Source organism: Gasterosteus aculeatus, chromosome 1 (genome assembly GCF_964276395.1).
Source record: "Gasterosteus aculeatus chromosome 1, fGasAcu3.hap1.1, whole genome shotgun sequence".
In the NCBI taxonomy this organism is placed as follows: domain Eukaryota; kingdom Metazoa; phylum Chordata; class Actinopteri; order Perciformes; family Gasterosteidae; genus Gasterosteus; species Gasterosteus aculeatus.
Window position 1 is genome coordinate 793,181 of NC_135688.1, and position 17,251 is coordinate 810,431.

Here is a 17,251-nt window from a genome sequence, read left to right on the forward strand (position 1 = left end):
TCAAGTGAATTAAATAGTCCAAAGCATGAGAATACAGCGTAAAGATGAACACCATGCTGGATTTAAAACTCGACCACGACAGAAGTAAAACTTTAAAACTAAAAATGTAACGGACGGTAAATGCATTATTATGGGATGGGATAAAAGACGTTTATTTAAGCAGTAATTCCCGAGAGAGATTTCTGGCTTTTGTCACTGAATCTAGAGTTCAACTCTGGTGGGACTCGAACCCACAACCTTTGAATTACTTTCATGATGATCGACTAGAAGTCCAACGCGCTGTCCATTGCGCCACAGAGTCGCTCATGATTTACAAAGAATCCTCAAAAAAAGTAGATACAAAGAGAAGAAAAAAATGGTCCAGCACATGAAAATACAGCGTAAGGGTGAACACCATGCTGGATTTAAAACTTGACTACGACAGGAGTAAAACTTTAAAACTCAAAATGTAACGGACGGTAAATGCATTATTATGGGATGGGATAAAATGCTTTTATTTAAGCAGTAATTCCCCAGAGAGATTTCTGGCTTTTGTCACTGAATCTAAAGTTCAACTCTGGTGGGACTCGAACCCACAACCTTTGAATTACTTTCATGATGATCAACTAGAAGTCCAACGCGGTGTCCATTGCGCCACAGAGTCGCTGGTGATTTTCAAAGAATCCTCAAAAAAAGAAGATATCAAGTGAATTAAGTAGTCCAAAGCATGATAATACAGCGTAAAGATGAACACCATGCTGGATTTAAAACTCGACTACGACAGAAGTAATACTTTAAAACTAAAAATGTAACGGACGGTAAATGCATTTTTATAGGATGGGATAAAATGCTTTTATTTAAGCAGTAAATCCACAGAGAGATTTCTGGATTTTGTCACTGAATCTAAAGTTCAACTCTGGTGGGACTCGAACCCACAACCTTTGAATTGCTTTCATGATGATCAACTAGAAGTCCAACGCGCTGTCCATTGCGCCACAGAGTCGCTCATGCTTTGCAAAGAATCCTCAAAAAAAGTAGATATAAAGAGAAGAAAAAAATGGTCCAGCACATGAAAATACAGCGTAAGGGTGAGCACCATGCTGGATTTAAAACTTGACTACGACAGGAGTAAAACTTTAAAACTCAAAATGTAACGGACGGTAAATGCATTATTATGGGATGGGAAAAAATGCTTTTATTTAAGCAGTAATTCCCCAGAGAGATTTCTGGCTTTTGTCACTGAATCCAAAGTTCAACTCTGGTGGGACTCGAACCCACAACCTTTGAATTACTTTCATGCTGATCAACTAGAAGTCCAACGCGCTGTCCATTGCGCCACAGAGTCTCTCATGATTTACAAAGAATCCTCAAAAAAAGTATATACAAAGAGAAGAAAAAAATAGTCCAGCACATGATAATACAGCGTAAGGGTGAACACCATGCTGGATTTAAAACTTTACTACGACAGGAGTAAAACTTTAAAACTCAAAATGTAACGGACGGTAAATGCATTATTATGGGATGGGATAAAATGCTTTTATTTAAGCAGTAATTCCCCAGAGAGATTTCTGGCTTTTGTCACTGAATCTAAAGTTCAACTCTGGTGGGACTCGAACCCACAACCTTTGAATTACTTTCATGATGATTAACTAGAAGTCCAACGCGCTGTCCATTGCGCCACAGAGTCTCTCATGATTTACAAAGAATCCTCAAAAAAAGTATATACAAAGAGAAGAAAAAAATAGTGCAGCACATGATAATACAGCGTAAGGGTGAACACCATGCTGGATTTAAAACTTGACTACGACAGGAGTAAAACTTTAAAACTCAAAATGTAACGGACGGTAAATGCATTATTATGGGATGGGATAAAATGCTTTTATTTAAGCAGTAATTCCCCAGAGAGATTTCTGGCTTTTGTCACTGAATCTAAAGTTCAACTCTGGTGGGACTCGAACCCACAACCTTTGAATTACTTTCATGATGATCGACTAGAAGTCCAACGCGCTGTCCATTGCGCCACAGAGTCGCTCATGACTTACAAAGAATCCTCAAAAAAAGTAGATACAAAGAGAAGAAAAAAATGGTCCAGCACATGATAATACAGCGTAAAGATGAACACCATGCTGGATTTAAAACTCGACTACGACAGGAGTAAAACTTTAAAACTCAAAATGTAACGGACGGAAAATGCATTATTATGGGATGGGATAAAATGCTTTTATTTAAGCAGTAATTCCCCAGAGAGATTTCTGGCTTTTGTCACTGAATCTAAAGTTCAACTCTGGTGGGACTCGAACCCACAACCTTTGATTGGTTTCATGATGATCAACTAGAAGTCCAACGCACTGTCCATTGCGCCACAGAGTCTCTCATGATTTACAAAGAATCCTCAAAAAAAGTATATACAAAGAGAAGAAAAAAATAGTCCAGCACATGATAATACAGCGTAAGGGTGAACACCATGCTGGATTTAAAACTTGACTACGACAGGAGTAAAACTTTAAAACTCAAAATGTAACGGACGGTAAATGCATTATTATGGGATGGGATAAAATGCTTTTATTTAAGCAGTAATTCCCCAGAGATATTTCTGGCTTTTGTCACTGAATCTAAAGTTCAACTCTGGTGGGACTCGAACCCACAACCTTTGAATTACTTTCATGATGATCAACTAGAAGTCCAACGCGCTGTCCATTGCGCCACAGAGTCGCTCATGACTTACAAAGAATCCTCAAAAAAAGTAGATACAAAGAGAAGAAAAAAATAGTCCAGCACATGATAATACAGCGTAAAGATGAACACCATGCTGGATTTAAAACTCGACTACGACAGAAGTAATACTTTAAAACTCAAAATGTAACGGACGGTAAATGCATTATTATGGGATGGGATAAAATGCTTTTATTTAAGCAGTAATTCCCCAGAGAGATTTCTGGCTTTTGTCACTGAATCTAAAGTTCAACTCTGGTGGGACTCGAACCCACAACCTTTGAGTTACTTTCATGATGATCGACTAGAAGTCCAACGCGCTGTCCATTGCGCCACAGAGTCGCTCCTGATTTACAAAGAATCCTCAAAAAAAGTAGATACAAAGAGAAGAAAAAAATGGTCCAGCACATGAAAATACAGCGTAAGGGTGAACACCATGCTGGATTTAAAACTTGACTACGACAGGAGTAAAACTTTAAAACTCAAAATGTAACGGACGGTAAATGCATTATTATGGGATGGGATAAAATGCTTTTATTTAAGCAGTAATTCCCCAGAGATATTTCTGGCTTTTGTCACTGAATCTAAAGTTCAACTCTGGTGGGACTCGAACCCACAACCTTTGAATTACTTTCATGATGATCAACTAGAAGTCCAACGCGCTGTCCATTGCGCCACAGAGTCGCTCATGACTTACAAAGAATCCTCAAAAAAAGTAGATACAAAGAGAAGAAAAAAATAGTCCAGCACATGATAATACAGCGTAAAGATGAACACCATGCTGGATTAAAAACTCGACTACGACAGAAGTAATACTTTAAAACTCAAAATGTAACGGACGGTAAATGCATTATTATGGGATGGGATAAAATGCTTTTATTTAAGCAGTAATTCCCCAGAGAGATTTCTGGCTTTTGTCACTGAATCTAAAGTTCAACTCTGGTGGGACTCGAACCCACAACCTTTGAATTACTTTCATGATGATCGACTAGAAGTCCAACGCGCTGTCCATTGCGCCACAGAGTCGCTCATGATTTACAAAGAATCCTCAAAAAAAGTAGATACAAAGAGAAGAAAGAAATGGTCCAGCACATGAAAATACAGCGTAAGGGTGAACACCATGCTGGATTTAAAACTTGACTACGACAGGAGTAAAACTTTAAAACTCAAAATGTAACGGACGGTAAATGCATTATTATGGGATGGGATAAAATGCTTTTATTTAAGCAGTAATTGCCCAGAGATATTTCTGGCTTTTGTCACTGAATCTAAAGTTCAACTCTGGTGGGACTCGAACCCACAACCTTTGAATTACTTTCATGATGATCAACTAGAAGTCCAACGCGCTGTCCATTGCGCCACAGAGTCGCTCATGACTTACAAAGAATCCTCAAAAAAAGTAGATACAAAGAGAAGAAAAAAATAGTCCAGCACATGATAATACAGCGTAAAGATGAACACCATGCTGGATTTAAAACTCGACTACGACAGAAGTAATACTTTAAAACTCAAAATGTAACGGACGGTAAATGCATTATTATGGGATGGGATAAAATGCTTTTATTTAAGCAGTAATTCCCCAGAGAGATTTCTGGCTTTTGTCACTGAATCTAAAGTTCAACTCTGGTGGGACTCGAACCCACAACCTTTGAATTACTTTCATGATGATCGACTAGAAGTCCAACGCGCTGTCCATTGCGCCACAGAGTCGCTCATGATTTACAAAGAATCCTCAAAAAAAGTAGATACAAAGAGAAGAAAAAAATGGTCCAGCACATGAAAATCCAGCGTAAGGGTGAACACCATGCTGGATTTAAAACTTGACTACGACAGGAGTAAAACTTTAAAACTCAAAATGTAACGGACGGTAAATGCATTATTATGGGATGGGATAAAATGCTTCTATTTAAGCAGTAATTCCCCAGAGAGATTTCTGGCTTTTGTCACTGAATCTAATGTTCAACTCTGGTGGGACTCGAACCCACAACCTTTGAATTACTTTCATGATGATCAACTAGAAGTCCAACGCGCTGTCCATTGCGCCACAGAGTCGCTGGTGATTTTCAAAGAATCCTCAAAAAAAGAAGATATCAAGTGAATTAAATAGTCCAAAGCATGATAATACAGCGTAAAGATGAACACCATGCTGGATTTAAAACTCGACTACGACAGAAGTAATACTTTAAAACTCAAAATGTAACGGGCGGTAAATGCATTTTTATAGGATGGGATGAAATGCTTTTATTTAAGCAGTAAATCCACAGAGAGATTTCTGGCTTTTGTCACTGAATCTAAAGTTCAACTCTGGTGGGACTCGAACCCACAACCTTTGAATTACTTTCATGATGATCAACTAGAAGTCCAACGCGCTGTCCATTGCGCCACAGAGTCGCTCATGACTTACAAAGAATCCTCAAAAAAAGTAGATACAAAGAGAAGAAAAAAATAGTCCAGCACATGATAATACAGCGTAAAGATGAACACCATGCTGGATTTAAAACTCGACTACGACAGAAGTAATACTTTAAAACTAAAAATGTAACGGACGGTAAATGCATTTTTATAGGATGGGATAAAATGCTTTTATTTAAGCAGTAAATCCACAGAGAGATTTCTGGATTTTGTCACTGAATCTAAAGTTCAACTCTGGTGGGACTCGAACCCACAACCTTTGAATTGCTTTCATGATGATCAACTAGAAGTCCAACGCGCTGTCCATTGCGCCACAGAGTCGCTCATGCTTTGAAAAGAATCCTCAAAAAAAGTAGATATAAAGAGAAGAAAAAAATGGTCCAGCACATGAAAATACAGCGTAAGGGTGAGCACCATGCTGGATTTAAAACTTGACTACGACAGGAGTAAAACTTTAAAACTCAAAATGTAACGGACGGTAAATGCATTATTATGGGATGGGAAAAAATGCTTTTATTTAAGCAGTAATTCCCCAGAGAGATTTCTGGCTTTTGTCACTGAATCTAAAGTTCAACTCTGGTGGGACTCGAACCCACAACCTTTGAATTACTTTCATGATGATCAACTAGAAGTCCAACGCGCTGTCCATTGCGCCACAGAGTCTCTCATGATTTACAAAGAATCCTCAAAAAAAGTATATACAAAGAGAAGAAAAAAATAGTGCAGCACATGATAATACAGCGTAAGGGTGAACACCATGCTGGATTTAAAACTTGACTACGACAGGAGTAAAACTTTAAAACTCAAAATGTAACGGACGGTAAATGCATTATTATGGGATGGGATAAAATGCTTTTATTTAAGCAGTAATTCCCCAGAGAGATTTCTGGCTTTTGTCACTGAATCTAAAGTTCAACTCTGGTGGGACTCGAACCCACAACCTTTGAATTACTTTCATGATGATCCACTAGAAGTCCAACGCGCTGTCCATTGCGCCACAGAGTCGCTGGTGATTTTCAAAGAATCCTCAAAAAAAGAAGATATCAAGTGAATTAAATAGTCCAAAGCATGATAATACAGCGTAAAGATGAACACCATGCTGGATTTAAAACTCGACTACGACAGAAGTAAAACTTTAAAACTCAAAATGTAACGGACGGTAAATGCATTATAATGGGATGGAAAGAAATGATTTCTTTTTAAGCAGTAATTGCCCAGAGATATTTCTGGCTTTTGTCACTGAATCTAAAGCTCAACTCTGGTGGGACTCGAACCCACAACCTTTGAATTGCTTTCATGATGATCAACTAGAAGTCCAACGCGCTGTCCATTGCGCCACAGAGTCTCTCATGATTTACAAAGAATCCTCAAAAAAAAGTAGATACAAAGAGAAGAAAAAAATAGTCCAGCACATGATAATACAGCGTAAGGGTCAACACCATGTTGGATTTAAAACTTGACTACGACAGGAGTAAAACTTTAAAACTCAAAATGTAACGGACGGTAAATGCATTATTATGTGATGGGATAAAATGCTTTTATTTAAGCAGTAATTCCCCAGAGAGATTTCTGGCTTTTGTCACTGAATCTAAAGTTCAACTCTGGTGGGACTCGAACCCACAACCTTTGAATTACTTTCATGATGATCCACTAGAAGTCCAACGCGCTGTCCATTGCGCCACAGAGTCGCTGGTGATTTTCAAAGAATCCTCAAAAAAAGAAGATATCAAGTGAATTAAATAGTCCAAAGCATGATAATACAGCGTAAAGATGAACACCATGCTGGATTTAAAACTCGACTACGACAGAAGTAAAACTTTAAAACTCAAAATGTAACGGACGGTAAATGCATTATAATGGGATGGAAAGAAATGATTTCTTTTTAAGCAGTAATTGCCCAGAGATATTTCTGGCTTTTGTCACTGAATCTAAAGCTCAACTCTGGTGGGACTCGAACCCACAACCTTTGAATTGCTTTCATGATGATCAACTAGAAGTCCAACGCGCTGTCCATTGCGCCACAGAGTCTCTCATGATTTACAAAGAATCCTCAAAAAAAAGTAGATACAAAGAGAAGAAAAAAATAGTCCAGCACATGATAATACAGCGTAAGGGTCAACACCATGTTGGATTTAAAACTTGACTACGACAGGAGTAAAACTTTAAAACTCAAAATGTAACGGACGGTAAATGCATTATTATGTGATGGGATAAAATGCTTTTATTTAAGCAGTAATTCCCCAGAGAGATTTCTGGCTTTTGTCACTGAATCTAAAGTTCAACTCTGGTGGGACTCGAACCCACAACCTTTGAATTACTTTCATGATGATCCACTAGAAGTCCAACGCGCTGTCCATTGCGCCACAGAGTCGCTGGTGATTTACAAAGAATCCTCAAAAAAAGTAGATACAAAGAGAAGAAAAAAATAGTCCAGCACATGATAATACAGCGTAAGGGTCAACACCATGTTGGATTTAAAACTTGACTACGACAGGAGTAAAACTTTAAAACTCAAAATGTAACGGACGGTAAATGCATTATTATGGGATGGGATAAAATGCTTTTATTTAAGCAGTAATTCCCCAGAGAGATTTCTGGCTTTTGTCACTGAATCTAAAGTTCAACTCTGGTGGGACTCGAACCCACAACCTTTGAATTACTTTCATGATGATCAACTAGAAGTCCAACGCGCTGTCCATTGCGCCACAGAGTCGCTCATGATTTACAAAGAATCCTCAAAAAAAGTAGATACAAAGAGAAGAAAAAAATGGTCCAGCACATGAAAATACAGCGTAAGGGTGAGCACCATGCTGGATTTAAAACTTGACTACGACAGGAGTAAAACTTTAAAACTCAAAATGTAACGGACGGTAAATGCATTATTATGGGATGGGAAAAAATGCTTTTATTTAAGCAGTAATTCCCCAGAGAGATTTCTGGCTTTTGTCACTGAATCTAAAGTTCAACTCTGGTGGGACTCGAACCCACAACCTTTGAATTACTTTCATGATGATCAACTAGAAGTCCAACGCGCTGTCCATTGCGCCACAGAGTCTCTCATGATTTACAAAGAATCCTCAAAAAAAGTATATACAAAGAGAAGAAAAAAATAGTGCAGCACATGATAATACAGCGTAAGGGTGAACACCATGCTGGATTTAAAACTTGACTACGACAGGAGTAAAACTTTAAAACTCAAAATGTAACGGACGGTAAATGCATTATTATGGGATGGGATAAAATGCTTTTATTTAAGCAGTAATTCCCCAGAGAGATTTCTGGCTTTTGTCACTGAATCTAAAGTTCAACTCTGGTGGGACTCGAACCCACAACCTTTGAATTACTTTCATGATGATTAACTAGAAGTCCAACGCGCTGTCCATTGCGCCACAGAGTCGCTGGTGATTTTCAAAGAATCCTCAAAAAAAGAAGATATCAAGTGAATTAAATAGTCCAAAGCATGATAATACAGCGTAAAGATGAACACCATGCTGGATTTAAAACTCGACTACGACAGAAGTAATACTTTAAAACTCAAAATGTAACAGGCGGTAAATGCATTTTTATAGGATGGGATGAAATGCTTTTATTTAAGCAGTAAATCCACAGAGAGATTTCTGGCTTTTGTCACTGAATCTAAAGTTCAACTCTGGTGGGACTCGAACCCACAACCTTTGAATTACTTTCATGATGATCAACTAGAAGTCCAACGCACTGTCCATTGCGCCACAGAGTCGCTCATGACTTACAAAGAATCCTCAAAAAAAGTAGATACAAAGAGAAGAAAAAAATAGCCCAGCACATGATAATACAGCGTAAAGATGAACACCATGCTGGATTTAAAACTCGACTACGACAGAAGTAATACTTTAAAACTCAAAATGTAACGGACGGTAAATGCATTATTATGGGATGGGATAAAATGCTTTTATTTAAGCAGTAATTCCCCAGAGAGATTTCTGGCTTTTGTCACTGAATCTAAAGTTCAACTCTGGTGGGACTCGAACCCACAACCTTTGAGTTACTTTCATGATGATCGACTAGAAGTCCAACGCGCTGTCCATTGCGCCACAGAGTCGCTCCTGATTTACAAAGAATCCTCAAAAAAAGTAGATACAAAGAGAAGAAAAAAATGGTCCAGCACATGAAAATACAGCGTAAGGGTGAACACCATGCTGGATTTAAAACTTGACTACGACAGGAGTAAAACTTTAAAACTCAAAATGTAACGGACGGTAAATGCATTATTATGGGATGGGATAAAATGCTTTTATTTAAGCAGTAATTCCCCAGAGATATTTCTGGCTTTTGTCACTGAATCTAAAGTTCAACTCTGGTGGGACTCGAACCCACAACCTTTGAATTACTTTCATGATGATCAACTAGAAGTCCAACGCGCTGTCCATTGCGCCACAGAGTCGCTCATGACTTACAAAGAATACTCAAAAAAAGTAGATACAAAGAGAAGAAAAAAATAGTCCAGCACATGATAATACAGCGTAAAGATGAACACCATGCTGGATTAAAAACTCGACTACGACAGAAGTAATACTTTAAAACTCAAAATGTAACGGACGGTAAATGCATTATTATGGGATGGGATAAAATGCTTTTATTTAAGCAGTAATTCCCCAGAGAGATTTCTGGCTTTTGTCACTGAATCTAAAGTTCAACTCTGGTGGGACTCGAACCCACAACCTTTGAATTACTTTCATGATGATCGACTAGAAGTCCAACGCGCTGTCCATTGCGCCACAGAGTCGCTCATGATTTACAAAGAATCCTCAAAAAAAGTAGATACAAAGAGAAGAAAGAAATGGTCCAGCACATGAAAATACAGCGTAAGGGTGAACACCATGCTGGATTTAAAACTTGACTACGACAGGAGTAAAACTTTAAAACTCAAAATGTAACGGACGGTAAATGCATTATTATGGGATGGGATAAAATGCTTTTATTTAAGCAGTAATTCCCCAGAGACATTTCTGGCTTTTGTCACTGAATCTAATGTTCAACTCTGGTGGGACTCGAACCCACAACCTTTGAATTACTTTCATGATGATCCACTAGAAGTCCAACGCGCTGTCCATTGCGCCACAGAGTCGCTGGTGATTTTCAAAGAATCCTCAAAAAAAGAAGATATCAAGTGAATTAAATAGTCCAAAGCATGATAATACAGCGTAAAGATGAACACCATGCTGGATTTAAAACTCGACTACGACAGAAGTAAAACTTTAAAACTCAAAATGTAATGGACGGTAAATGCATTATAATGGGATGGAAAGAAATGATTTCTTTTTAAGCAGTAATTGCCCAGAGATATTTCTGGCTTTTGTCACTGAATCTAAAGCTCAACTCTGGTGGGACTCGAACCCACAACCTTTGAATTGCTTTCATGATGATCAACTAGAAGTCCAACGCGCTGTCCATTGCGCCACAGAGTCTCTCATGATTTACAAAGAATCCTCAAAAAAAGTATATACAAAGAGAAGAAAAAAATAGTGCAGCACATGATAATACAGCGTAAGGGTGAACACCATGCTGGATTTAAAACTTGACTACGACAGGAGTAAAACTTTAAAACTCAAAATGTAACGGACGGTAAATGCATTATTATGGGATGGGATAAAATGCTTTTATTTAAGCAGTAATTCCCCAGAGAGATTTCTGGCTTTTGTCACTGAATCTAATGTTTAACTCTGGTGGGACTCGAACCCACAACCTTTGAATTACTTTCATGATGATCAACTAGAAGTCCAACGCGCTGTCCATTGCGCCACAGAGTCGCTGGTGATTTTCAAAGAATCCTCAAAAAAAGAAGATATCAAGTGAATTAAATAGTCCAAAGCATGATAATACAGCGTAAAGATGAACACCATGCTGGATTTAAAACTCGACTACGACAGAAGTAAAACTTTAAAACTCAAAATGTAACGGACGGTAAATGCAATATAATGGGATGGAAAGAAATGATTTCTTTTTAAGCAGTAATTGCCCAGAGATATTTCTGGCTTTTGTCACTGAATCTAAAGCTCAACTCTGGTGGGACTCGAACCCACAACCTTTGAATTGCTTTCATGATGATCAACTAGAAGTCCAACGCGCTGTCCATTGCGCCACAGAGTCTCTCATGATTTACAAAGAATCCTCAAAAAAAGTAGATACAAAGGGAAGAAAAAAATAGTCCAGCACATGATAATACAGCGTAAGGGTCAACACCATGTTGGATTTAAAACTTGACTACGACAGGAGTAAAACTTTAAAACTCAAAATGTAACGGACGGTAAATGCATTATTATGGGATGGGATAAAATGCTTTTATTTAAGCAGTAATTCCCCAGAGAGATTTCTGGCTTTTGTCACTGAATCTAAAGTTCAACTCTGGTGGGACTCGAACCCACAACCTTTGAATTAATTTCATGATGATTAACTAGAAGTCCAACGCGCTGTCCATTGCGCCACAGAGTCTCTCATGATTTACAAAGAATCCTCAAAAAAAGTATATACAAAGAGAAGAAAAAAATAGTGCAGCACATGATAATACAGCGTAAGGGTGAACACCATGCTGGATTTAAAACTTGACTACGACAGGAGTAAAACTTTAAAACTCAAAATGTAACGGACGGTAAATGCATTATTATGGGTTGGGATAAAATGCTTTTATTTAAGCAGTAATTCCCTTGAGATTTCTGGCTTTTGTCACTGAATCTAAAGTTCAACTCTGGTGGGACTCGAACCCACAACCTTTGAATTACTTTCATGATGATTAACTAGAAGTCCAACGCGCTGTCCATTGCGCCACAGAGTCTCTCATGATTTACAAAGAATCCTCAAAAAAAGTAGATACAAAGAGAAGAAAAAAATAGTGCAGCACATGATAATACAGCGTAAGGGTGAACACCATGCTGGATTTAAAACTTGACTACGACAGGAGTAAAACTTTAAAACTCAAAATGTAACGGACGGTAAATGCATTATTATGGGATGGGATAAAATGCTTTTATTTAAGCAGTAATCCCCCAGAGAGATTTCTGGCTTTTGTCACTGAATCTAAAGTTCAACTCTGGTGGGACTCGAACCCACAACCTTTGAATTACTTTCATGATGATCCACTAGAAGTCCAACGCGCTGTCCATTGCGCCACAGAGTCGCTGGTGATTTTCAAAGAATCCTCAAAAAAAGAAGATATCAAGTGAATTAAATAGTCCAAAGCATGATAATACAGCGTAAAGATGAACACCATGCTGGATTTAAAACTCGACTACGACAGAAGTAAAACTTTAAAACTCAAAATGTAACGGACGGTAAATGCATTATAATGGGATGGAAAGAAATGATTTCTTTTTAAGCAGTAATTGCCCAGAGATATTTCTGGCTTTTGTCACTGAATCTAAAGCTCAACTCTGGTGGGACTCGAACCCACAACCTTTGAATTGCTTTCATGATGATCAACTAGAAGTCCAACGCGCTGTCCATTGCGCCACAGAGTCGCTCATGATTTTCAAAGAATCCTCAAAAACAGAAGATATCAAGTGAATTAAATAGTCCAAAGCATGAGAATACAGCGTAAAGATGAACACCATGCTGGATTTAAAACTCGACCACGACAGAAGTAAAACTGCGTGATGATCAACTAGAAGTCCAACGCGCTGTCCATTGCGCCACAGAGTCTCTCATGATTTACAAAGAATCCTCAAAAAAAAGTAGATACAAAGAGAAGAAAAAAATAGTCCAGCACATGATAATACAGCGTAAGGGTCAACACCATGTTGGATTTAAAACTTGACTACGACAGGAGTAAAACTTTAAAACTCAAAATGTAACGGACGGTAAATGCATTATTATGTGATGGGATAAAATGCTTTTATTTAAGCAGTAATTCCCCAGAGAGATTTCTGGCTTTTGTCACTGAATATAAAGTTCAACTCTGGTGGGACTCGAACCCACAACCTTTGAATTACTTTCATGATGATTAACTAGAAGTCCAACGCGCTGTCCATTGCGCCACAGAGTCTCTCATGATTTACAAAGAATCCTCAAAAAAAGTATATACAAAGAGAAGAAAAAAATAGTGCAGCACATGATAATACAGCGTAAGGGTGAACACCATGCTGGATTTAAAACTTGACTACGACAGGAGTAAAACTTTAAAACTCAAAATGTAACGGACGGTAAATGCATTATTATGGGATGGGATAAAATGCTTTTATTTAAGCAGTAATTCCCCAGAGAGATTTCTGGCTTTTGTCACTGAATCTAAAGTTCAACTCTGGTGGGACTCGAACCCACAACCTTTGAATTACTTTCATGATGATCCACTAGAAGTTCAACGCGCTGTCCATTGCGCCACAGAGTCGCTGGTGATTTTCAAAGAATCCTCAAAAAAAGAAGATATCAAGTGAATTAAATAGTCCAAAGCATGATAATACAGCGTAAAGATGAACACCATGCTGGATTTAAAACTCGACTACGACAGAAGTAAAACTTTAAAACTCAAAATGTAACGGACGGTAAATGCATTATAATGGGATGGAAAGAAATGATTTCTTTTTAAGCAGTAATTGCCCAGAGATATTTCTGGCTTTTGTCACTGAATCTAAAGCTCAACTCTGGTGGGACTCGAACCCACAACCTTTGAATTGCTTTCATGATGATCAACTAGAAGTCCAACGCTCTGTCCATTGCGCCACAGAGTCTCTCATGATTTACAAAGAATCCTCAAAAAAAGTAGATACAAAGAGAAGAAAAAAATAGTCCAGCATATGATAATACAGCGTAAGGGTCAACACCATGTTGGATTTAAAACTTGACTACGACAGGAGTAAAACTTTAAAACTCAAAATGTAACGGACGGTAAATGCATTATTATGGGATGGGATAAAATGCTTTTATTTAAGCAGTAATTCCCCAGAGAGATTTCTGGCTTTTGTCACTGAATCTAAAGTTCAACTCTGGTGGGACTCGAACCCACAACCTTTGAATTACTTTCATGATGATCAACTAGAAGTCCAACGCGCTGTCCATTGCGCCACAGAGTCGCTCATGATTTACAAAGAATCCTCAAAAAAAGTAGATACAAAGAGAAGAAAAAAATGGTCCAGCACATGAAAATACAGCGTAAGGGTGAGCACCATGCTGGATTTAAAACTTGACTACGACAGGAGTAAAACTTTAAAACTCATAATGTAACGGACGGTAAATGCATTATTATGGGATGGGATAAAATGCTTTTATTTAAGCAGTAATTCCCCAGAGAGATTTCTGGCTTTTGTCACTGAATCTAAAGTTCAACTCTGGTGGGACTCGAACCCACAACCTTTGAATTACTTTCATGATGATCCACTAGAAGTCCAACGCGCTGTCCATTGCGCCACAGAGTCGCTGGTGATTTTCAAAGAATCCTCAAAAAAAGAAGATATCAAGTGAATTAAATAGTCCAAAGCATGATAATACAGCGTAAAGATGAACACCATGCTGGATTTAAAACTCGACTACGACAGAAGTAAAACTTTAAAACTCAAAATGTAACGGACGGTAAATGCATTATAATGGGATGGAAAGAAATGATTTCTTTTTAAGCAGTAATTGCCCAGAGATATTTCTGGCTTTTGTCACTGAATCTAAAGCTCAACTCTGGTGGGACTCGAACCCACAACCTTTGAATTGCTTTCATGATGATCAACTAGAAGTCCAACGCGCTGTCCATTGCGCCACAGAGTCTCTCATGATTTACAAAGAATCCTCAAAAAAAGTAGATACAAAGAGAAGAAAAAAATAGTCCAGCACATGATAATACAGCGTAAGGGTCAACACCATGTTGGATTTAAAACTTGACTACGACAGGAGTAAAACTTTAAAACTCAAAATGTAACGGACGGTAAATGCATTATTATGGGATGGGATAAAATGCTTTTATTTAAGCAGTAATTCCCCAGAGAGATTTCTGGCTTTTGTCACTGAATCTAAAGTTCAACTCTGGTGGGACTCGAACCCACAACCTTTGAATTACTTTCATGATGATCAACTAGAAGTCCAACGCGCTGTCCATTGCGCCACAGAGTCGCTCATGATTTACAAAGAATCCTCAAAAAAAGTAGATACAAAGAGAAGAAAAAAATAGTCCAGCACATGATAATACAGCATAAGGGTGAACACCATGCTGGATTTAAAACTTGACTACGACAGGAGTAAAACTTTAAAACTCAAAATGTAACGGACGGTAAATGCATTATTATGGGATGGGATAAAATGCTTTTATTTAAGCAGTAATTCCCCAGAGAGATTTCTGGCTTTTGTCACTGAATCTAATGTTCAACTCTGGTGGGACTCGAACCCACAACCTTTGAATTACTTTCATGATGATCAACTAGAAGTCCAACGCGCTGTCCATTGCGCCACAGAGTCGCTGGTGATTTTCAAAGAATCCTCAAAAAAAGAAGATATCAAGTGAATTAAATAGTCCAAAGCATGATAATACAGCGTTAAGATGAACACCATGCTGGATTTAAAACTCGACTACGACAGGAGTAAAACTTTAAAACTCAAAATGTAACGGACGGTAAATGCATTATTATGGGATGGGAAAAAATGCTTTTATTTAAGCAGTAATTCCCCAGAGAGATTTCTGGCTTTTGTCACTGAATCTAATGTTCAACTATGGTGGGACTCGAACCCACAACCTTTGAATTACTTTCATGATGATCAACTAGAAGTCCAACGCGCTGTCCATTGCGCCACGGAGTCGCTGGTGATTTTCAAAGAATCCTCAAAAAAAGAAGATATCAAGTGAATTAAATAGTCCAAAGCATGATAATACAGCGTAAAGATGAACACCATGCTGGATTTAAAACTCGACTACGACAGAAGTAATACTTTAAAACTCAAAATGTAACGGACGGTAAATGCATTTTTATAGGATGGGATAAAATGCTTTTATTTAAGCAGTAAATCTACAGAGAGATTTCTGGATTTTGTCACTGAATCTAAAGTTCAACTCTGGTGGGACTCGAACCCACAACCTTTGAATTGCTTTCATGATGATCAACTAGAAGTCCAACGCGCTGTCCATTGCGCCACAGAGTCGCTCATGCTTTGCAAAGAATCCTCAAAAAAAGTAGATATAAAGAGAAGAAAAAAATGGTCCAGCACATGAAAATACAGCGTAAGGGTGAGCACCATGCTGGATTTAAAACTTGACTACGACAGGAGTAAAACTTTAAAACTCAAAATGTAACGGACGGTAAATGCATTATTATGGGATGGGAAAAAATGCTTTTATTTAAGCAGTAATTCCCCAGAGAGATTTCTGGCTTTTGTCACTGAATCTAAAGTTCAACTCTGGTGGGACTCGAACCCACAACCTTTGAATTACTTTCATGATGATCAACTAGAAGTCCAACGCGCTGTCCATTGCGCCACAGAGTCTCTCATGATTTACAAAGAATCCTCAAAAAAAGTATATACAAAGAGAAGAAAAAAATAGTCCAGCACATGATAATACAGCGTAAGGGTGAACACCATGCTGGATTTAAAACTTGACTACGACAGGAGTAATACTTTAAAACTCAAAATGTAACGGACGGTAAATGCATTATTATGGGATGGGATAAAATGCTTTTATTTAAGCAGTAATTCCCCAGAGAGATTTCTTGGCTTTTGTCACTGAATCTAAAGTTCAACTCTGGTGGGACTCGAACCCACAACCTTTGAATTACTTTCATGATGATTAACTAGAAGTCCAACGCGCTGTCCATTGCGCCACAGAGTCTCTCATGATTTACAAAGAATCCTCAAAAAAAGTAGATACAAAGAGAAGAAAAAAATAGTCCAGCACATGATAATACAGCGTAAGGGTGAACACCATGCTGGATTTAAAACTTGACTACGACAGGAGTAAAACTTTAAAACTCAAAATGTAACGGACGGTAAATGCATTATTATGGAATGGGATAAAATGCTTTTATTTAAGCAGTAATTCCCCAGAGAGATTTCTGGCTTTTGTCACTGAATCTAAAGTTCAACTCTGGTGGGACTCGAACCCACAACCTTTGAATTACTTTCATGACGATCAACTAGAAGTCCAACGCGCTGTCCATTGCACCACAGAGTCGCTCATGATTTGCAAAGAATCCTCAAAAAAAGTAGATAT

At 38.1% G+C, this 17,251-nt stretch overlaps 48 non-coding genes across 48 annotated transcripts; all 48 read right to left on the reverse strand.

The window, feature by feature from the left end:
- Positions 1-209: 209 nt before the first annotated feature.
- On the reverse strand, positions 210-301 carry trnar-ucu (transfer RNA arginine (anticodon UCU)). Its single transcript is given in 2 exon segments — positions 210-245; positions 265-301. It is a non-coding gene; the product is annotated as a tRNA-Arg (tRNA).
- Positions 302-551: 250 nt separating this feature from the next.
- trnar-ucu (transfer RNA arginine (anticodon UCU)) lies at positions 552-643 on the reverse strand. The gene is given in 2 exon segments: positions 552-587; positions 607-643. It is a non-coding gene; the product is annotated as a tRNA-Arg (tRNA).
- Positions 644-890: 247 nt separating this feature from the next.
- trnar-ucu (transfer RNA arginine (anticodon UCU)) lies at positions 891-982 on the reverse strand. The gene is given in 2 exon segments: positions 891-926; positions 946-982. It is a non-coding gene; the product is annotated as a tRNA-Arg (tRNA).
- Positions 983-1,232: 250 nt separating this feature from the next.
- Positions 1,233-1,324, reverse strand: trnar-ucu (transfer RNA arginine (anticodon UCU)). The gene is given in 2 exon segments: positions 1,233-1,268; positions 1,288-1,324. It is a non-coding gene; the product is annotated as a tRNA-Arg (tRNA).
- Positions 1,325-1,574: 250 nt separating this feature from the next.
- Positions 1,575-1,666, reverse strand: trnar-ucu (transfer RNA arginine (anticodon UCU)). Its single transcript is given in 2 exon segments — positions 1,575-1,610; positions 1,630-1,666. It is a non-coding gene; the product is annotated as a tRNA-Arg (tRNA).
- A 250-nt stretch (positions 1,667-1,916) lies between these two features.
- On the reverse strand, positions 1,917-2,008 carry trnar-ucu (transfer RNA arginine (anticodon UCU)). Its single transcript is given in 2 exon segments — positions 1,917-1,952; positions 1,972-2,008. It is a non-coding gene; the product is annotated as a tRNA-Arg (tRNA).
- A 591-nt stretch (positions 2,009-2,599) lies between these two features.
- Positions 2,600-2,691, reverse strand: trnar-ucu (transfer RNA arginine (anticodon UCU)). The gene is given in 2 exon segments: positions 2,600-2,635; positions 2,655-2,691. It is a non-coding gene; the product is annotated as a tRNA-Arg (tRNA).
- A 250-nt stretch (positions 2,692-2,941) lies between these two features.
- On the reverse strand, positions 2,942-3,033 carry trnar-ucu (transfer RNA arginine (anticodon UCU)). Its single transcript is given in 2 exon segments — positions 2,942-2,977; positions 2,997-3,033. It is a non-coding gene; the product is annotated as a tRNA-Arg (tRNA).
- Positions 3,034-3,283: 250 nt separating this feature from the next.
- trnar-ucu (transfer RNA arginine (anticodon UCU)) lies at positions 3,284-3,375 on the reverse strand. The gene is given in 2 exon segments: positions 3,284-3,319; positions 3,339-3,375. It is a non-coding gene; the product is annotated as a tRNA-Arg (tRNA).
- A 250-nt stretch (positions 3,376-3,625) lies between these two features.
- Positions 3,626-3,717, reverse strand: trnar-ucu (transfer RNA arginine (anticodon UCU)). The gene is given in 2 exon segments: positions 3,626-3,661; positions 3,681-3,717. It is a non-coding gene; the product is annotated as a tRNA-Arg (tRNA).
- A 250-nt stretch (positions 3,718-3,967) lies between these two features.
- trnar-ucu (transfer RNA arginine (anticodon UCU)) lies at positions 3,968-4,059 on the reverse strand. The gene is given in 2 exon segments: positions 3,968-4,003; positions 4,023-4,059. It is a non-coding gene; the product is annotated as a tRNA-Arg (tRNA).
- Positions 4,060-4,309: 250 nt separating this feature from the next.
- trnar-ucu (transfer RNA arginine (anticodon UCU)) lies at positions 4,310-4,401 on the reverse strand. Its single transcript is given in 2 exon segments — positions 4,310-4,345; positions 4,365-4,401. It is a non-coding gene; the product is annotated as a tRNA-Arg (tRNA).
- Positions 4,402-4,651: 250 nt separating this feature from the next.
- On the reverse strand, positions 4,652-4,743 carry trnar-ucu (transfer RNA arginine (anticodon UCU)). Its single transcript is given in 2 exon segments — positions 4,652-4,687; positions 4,707-4,743. It is a non-coding gene; the product is annotated as a tRNA-Arg (tRNA).
- A 247-nt stretch (positions 4,744-4,990) lies between these two features.
- Positions 4,991-5,082, reverse strand: trnar-ucu (transfer RNA arginine (anticodon UCU)). Its single transcript is given in 2 exon segments — positions 4,991-5,026; positions 5,046-5,082. It is a non-coding gene; the product is annotated as a tRNA-Arg (tRNA).
- A 250-nt stretch (positions 5,083-5,332) lies between these two features.
- trnar-ucu (transfer RNA arginine (anticodon UCU)) lies at positions 5,333-5,424 on the reverse strand. The gene is given in 2 exon segments: positions 5,333-5,368; positions 5,388-5,424. It is a non-coding gene; the product is annotated as a tRNA-Arg (tRNA).
- Positions 5,425-5,674: 250 nt separating this feature from the next.
- On the reverse strand, positions 5,675-5,766 carry trnar-ucu (transfer RNA arginine (anticodon UCU)). Its single transcript is given in 2 exon segments — positions 5,675-5,710; positions 5,730-5,766. It is a non-coding gene; the product is annotated as a tRNA-Arg (tRNA).
- A 250-nt stretch (positions 5,767-6,016) lies between these two features.
- On the reverse strand, positions 6,017-6,108 carry trnar-ucu (transfer RNA arginine (anticodon UCU)). Its single transcript is given in 2 exon segments — positions 6,017-6,052; positions 6,072-6,108. It is a non-coding gene; the product is annotated as a tRNA-Arg (tRNA).
- A 248-nt stretch (positions 6,109-6,356) lies between these two features.
- Positions 6,357-6,448, reverse strand: trnar-ucu (transfer RNA arginine (anticodon UCU)). The gene is given in 2 exon segments: positions 6,357-6,392; positions 6,412-6,448. It is a non-coding gene; the product is annotated as a tRNA-Arg (tRNA).
- A 251-nt stretch (positions 6,449-6,699) lies between these two features.
- trnar-ucu (transfer RNA arginine (anticodon UCU)) lies at positions 6,700-6,791 on the reverse strand. The gene is given in 2 exon segments: positions 6,700-6,735; positions 6,755-6,791. It is a non-coding gene; the product is annotated as a tRNA-Arg (tRNA).
- Positions 6,792-7,039: 248 nt separating this feature from the next.
- trnar-ucu (transfer RNA arginine (anticodon UCU)) lies at positions 7,040-7,131 on the reverse strand. The gene is given in 2 exon segments: positions 7,040-7,075; positions 7,095-7,131. It is a non-coding gene; the product is annotated as a tRNA-Arg (tRNA).
- A 251-nt stretch (positions 7,132-7,382) lies between these two features.
- On the reverse strand, positions 7,383-7,474 carry trnar-ucu (transfer RNA arginine (anticodon UCU)). The gene is given in 2 exon segments: positions 7,383-7,418; positions 7,438-7,474. It is a non-coding gene; the product is annotated as a tRNA-Arg (tRNA).
- A 250-nt stretch (positions 7,475-7,724) lies between these two features.
- Positions 7,725-7,816, reverse strand: trnar-ucu (transfer RNA arginine (anticodon UCU)). Its single transcript is given in 2 exon segments — positions 7,725-7,760; positions 7,780-7,816. It is a non-coding gene; the product is annotated as a tRNA-Arg (tRNA).
- Positions 7,817-8,066: 250 nt separating this feature from the next.
- Positions 8,067-8,158, reverse strand: trnar-ucu (transfer RNA arginine (anticodon UCU)). The gene is given in 2 exon segments: positions 8,067-8,102; positions 8,122-8,158. It is a non-coding gene; the product is annotated as a tRNA-Arg (tRNA).
- A 250-nt stretch (positions 8,159-8,408) lies between these two features.
- trnar-ucu (transfer RNA arginine (anticodon UCU)) lies at positions 8,409-8,500 on the reverse strand. Its single transcript is given in 2 exon segments — positions 8,409-8,444; positions 8,464-8,500. It is a non-coding gene; the product is annotated as a tRNA-Arg (tRNA).
- Positions 8,501-8,747: 247 nt separating this feature from the next.
- On the reverse strand, positions 8,748-8,839 carry trnar-ucu (transfer RNA arginine (anticodon UCU)). Its single transcript is given in 2 exon segments — positions 8,748-8,783; positions 8,803-8,839. It is a non-coding gene; the product is annotated as a tRNA-Arg (tRNA).
- A 250-nt stretch (positions 8,840-9,089) lies between these two features.
- On the reverse strand, positions 9,090-9,181 carry trnar-ucu (transfer RNA arginine (anticodon UCU)). The gene is given in 2 exon segments: positions 9,090-9,125; positions 9,145-9,181. It is a non-coding gene; the product is annotated as a tRNA-Arg (tRNA).
- A 250-nt stretch (positions 9,182-9,431) lies between these two features.
- trnar-ucu (transfer RNA arginine (anticodon UCU)) lies at positions 9,432-9,523 on the reverse strand. The gene is given in 2 exon segments: positions 9,432-9,467; positions 9,487-9,523. It is a non-coding gene; the product is annotated as a tRNA-Arg (tRNA).
- Positions 9,524-9,773: 250 nt separating this feature from the next.
- On the reverse strand, positions 9,774-9,865 carry trnar-ucu (transfer RNA arginine (anticodon UCU)). The gene is given in 2 exon segments: positions 9,774-9,809; positions 9,829-9,865. It is a non-coding gene; the product is annotated as a tRNA-Arg (tRNA).
- Positions 9,866-10,115: 250 nt separating this feature from the next.
- Positions 10,116-10,207, reverse strand: trnar-ucu (transfer RNA arginine (anticodon UCU)). Its single transcript is given in 2 exon segments — positions 10,116-10,151; positions 10,171-10,207. It is a non-coding gene; the product is annotated as a tRNA-Arg (tRNA).
- Positions 10,208-10,455: 248 nt separating this feature from the next.
- On the reverse strand, positions 10,456-10,547 carry trnar-ucu (transfer RNA arginine (anticodon UCU)). Its single transcript is given in 2 exon segments — positions 10,456-10,491; positions 10,511-10,547. It is a non-coding gene; the product is annotated as a tRNA-Arg (tRNA).
- A 250-nt stretch (positions 10,548-10,797) lies between these two features.
- Positions 10,798-10,889, reverse strand: trnar-ucu (transfer RNA arginine (anticodon UCU)). Its single transcript is given in 2 exon segments — positions 10,798-10,833; positions 10,853-10,889. It is a non-coding gene; the product is annotated as a tRNA-Arg (tRNA).
- Positions 10,890-11,137: 248 nt separating this feature from the next.
- On the reverse strand, positions 11,138-11,229 carry trnar-ucu (transfer RNA arginine (anticodon UCU)). The gene is given in 2 exon segments: positions 11,138-11,173; positions 11,193-11,229. It is a non-coding gene; the product is annotated as a tRNA-Arg (tRNA).
- Positions 11,230-11,479: 250 nt separating this feature from the next.
- Positions 11,480-11,571, reverse strand: trnar-ucu (transfer RNA arginine (anticodon UCU)). Its single transcript is given in 2 exon segments — positions 11,480-11,515; positions 11,535-11,571. It is a non-coding gene; the product is annotated as a tRNA-Arg (tRNA).
- Positions 11,572-11,819: 248 nt separating this feature from the next.
- On the reverse strand, positions 11,820-11,911 carry trnar-ucu (transfer RNA arginine (anticodon UCU)). Its single transcript is given in 2 exon segments — positions 11,820-11,855; positions 11,875-11,911. It is a non-coding gene; the product is annotated as a tRNA-Arg (tRNA).
- A 250-nt stretch (positions 11,912-12,161) lies between these two features.
- trnar-ucu (transfer RNA arginine (anticodon UCU)) lies at positions 12,162-12,253 on the reverse strand. The gene is given in 2 exon segments: positions 12,162-12,197; positions 12,217-12,253. It is a non-coding gene; the product is annotated as a tRNA-Arg (tRNA).
- A 248-nt stretch (positions 12,254-12,501) lies between these two features.
- Positions 12,502-12,593, reverse strand: trnar-ucu (transfer RNA arginine (anticodon UCU)). The gene is given in 2 exon segments: positions 12,502-12,537; positions 12,557-12,593. It is a non-coding gene; the product is annotated as a tRNA-Arg (tRNA).
- A 432-nt stretch (positions 12,594-13,025) lies between these two features.
- On the reverse strand, positions 13,026-13,117 carry trnar-ucu (transfer RNA arginine (anticodon UCU)). The gene is given in 2 exon segments: positions 13,026-13,061; positions 13,081-13,117. It is a non-coding gene; the product is annotated as a tRNA-Arg (tRNA).
- Positions 13,118-13,367: 250 nt separating this feature from the next.
- On the reverse strand, positions 13,368-13,459 carry trnar-ucu (transfer RNA arginine (anticodon UCU)). The gene is given in 2 exon segments: positions 13,368-13,403; positions 13,423-13,459. It is a non-coding gene; the product is annotated as a tRNA-Arg (tRNA).
- A 248-nt stretch (positions 13,460-13,707) lies between these two features.
- trnar-ucu (transfer RNA arginine (anticodon UCU)) lies at positions 13,708-13,799 on the reverse strand. Its single transcript is given in 2 exon segments — positions 13,708-13,743; positions 13,763-13,799. It is a non-coding gene; the product is annotated as a tRNA-Arg (tRNA).
- A 250-nt stretch (positions 13,800-14,049) lies between these two features.
- On the reverse strand, positions 14,050-14,141 carry trnar-ucu (transfer RNA arginine (anticodon UCU)). The gene is given in 2 exon segments: positions 14,050-14,085; positions 14,105-14,141. It is a non-coding gene; the product is annotated as a tRNA-Arg (tRNA).
- A 250-nt stretch (positions 14,142-14,391) lies between these two features.
- Positions 14,392-14,483, reverse strand: trnar-ucu (transfer RNA arginine (anticodon UCU)). The gene is given in 2 exon segments: positions 14,392-14,427; positions 14,447-14,483. It is a non-coding gene; the product is annotated as a tRNA-Arg (tRNA).
- Positions 14,484-14,731: 248 nt separating this feature from the next.
- Positions 14,732-14,823, reverse strand: trnar-ucu (transfer RNA arginine (anticodon UCU)). The gene is given in 2 exon segments: positions 14,732-14,767; positions 14,787-14,823. It is a non-coding gene; the product is annotated as a tRNA-Arg (tRNA).
- Positions 14,824-15,073: 250 nt separating this feature from the next.
- On the reverse strand, positions 15,074-15,165 carry trnar-ucu (transfer RNA arginine (anticodon UCU)). The gene is given in 2 exon segments: positions 15,074-15,109; positions 15,129-15,165. It is a non-coding gene; the product is annotated as a tRNA-Arg (tRNA).
- Positions 15,166-15,415: 250 nt separating this feature from the next.
- Positions 15,416-15,507, reverse strand: trnar-ucu (transfer RNA arginine (anticodon UCU)). Its single transcript is given in 2 exon segments — positions 15,416-15,451; positions 15,471-15,507. It is a non-coding gene; the product is annotated as a tRNA-Arg (tRNA).
- Positions 15,508-16,093: 586 nt separating this feature from the next.
- trnar-ucu (transfer RNA arginine (anticodon UCU)) lies at positions 16,094-16,185 on the reverse strand. The gene is given in 2 exon segments: positions 16,094-16,129; positions 16,149-16,185. It is a non-coding gene; the product is annotated as a tRNA-Arg (tRNA).
- Positions 16,186-16,435: 250 nt separating this feature from the next.
- trnar-ucu (transfer RNA arginine (anticodon UCU)) lies at positions 16,436-16,527 on the reverse strand. Its single transcript is given in 2 exon segments — positions 16,436-16,471; positions 16,491-16,527. It is a non-coding gene; the product is annotated as a tRNA-Arg (tRNA).
- Positions 16,528-16,778: 251 nt separating this feature from the next.
- Positions 16,779-16,870, reverse strand: trnar-ucu (transfer RNA arginine (anticodon UCU)). Its single transcript is given in 2 exon segments — positions 16,779-16,814; positions 16,834-16,870. It is a non-coding gene; the product is annotated as a tRNA-Arg (tRNA).
- A 250-nt stretch (positions 16,871-17,120) lies between these two features.
- Positions 17,121-17,212, reverse strand: trnar-ucu (transfer RNA arginine (anticodon UCU)). Its single transcript is given in 2 exon segments — positions 17,121-17,156; positions 17,176-17,212. It is a non-coding gene; the product is annotated as a tRNA-Arg (tRNA).
- Between the last annotated feature and the right edge of the window lie 39 nt (positions 17,213-17,251).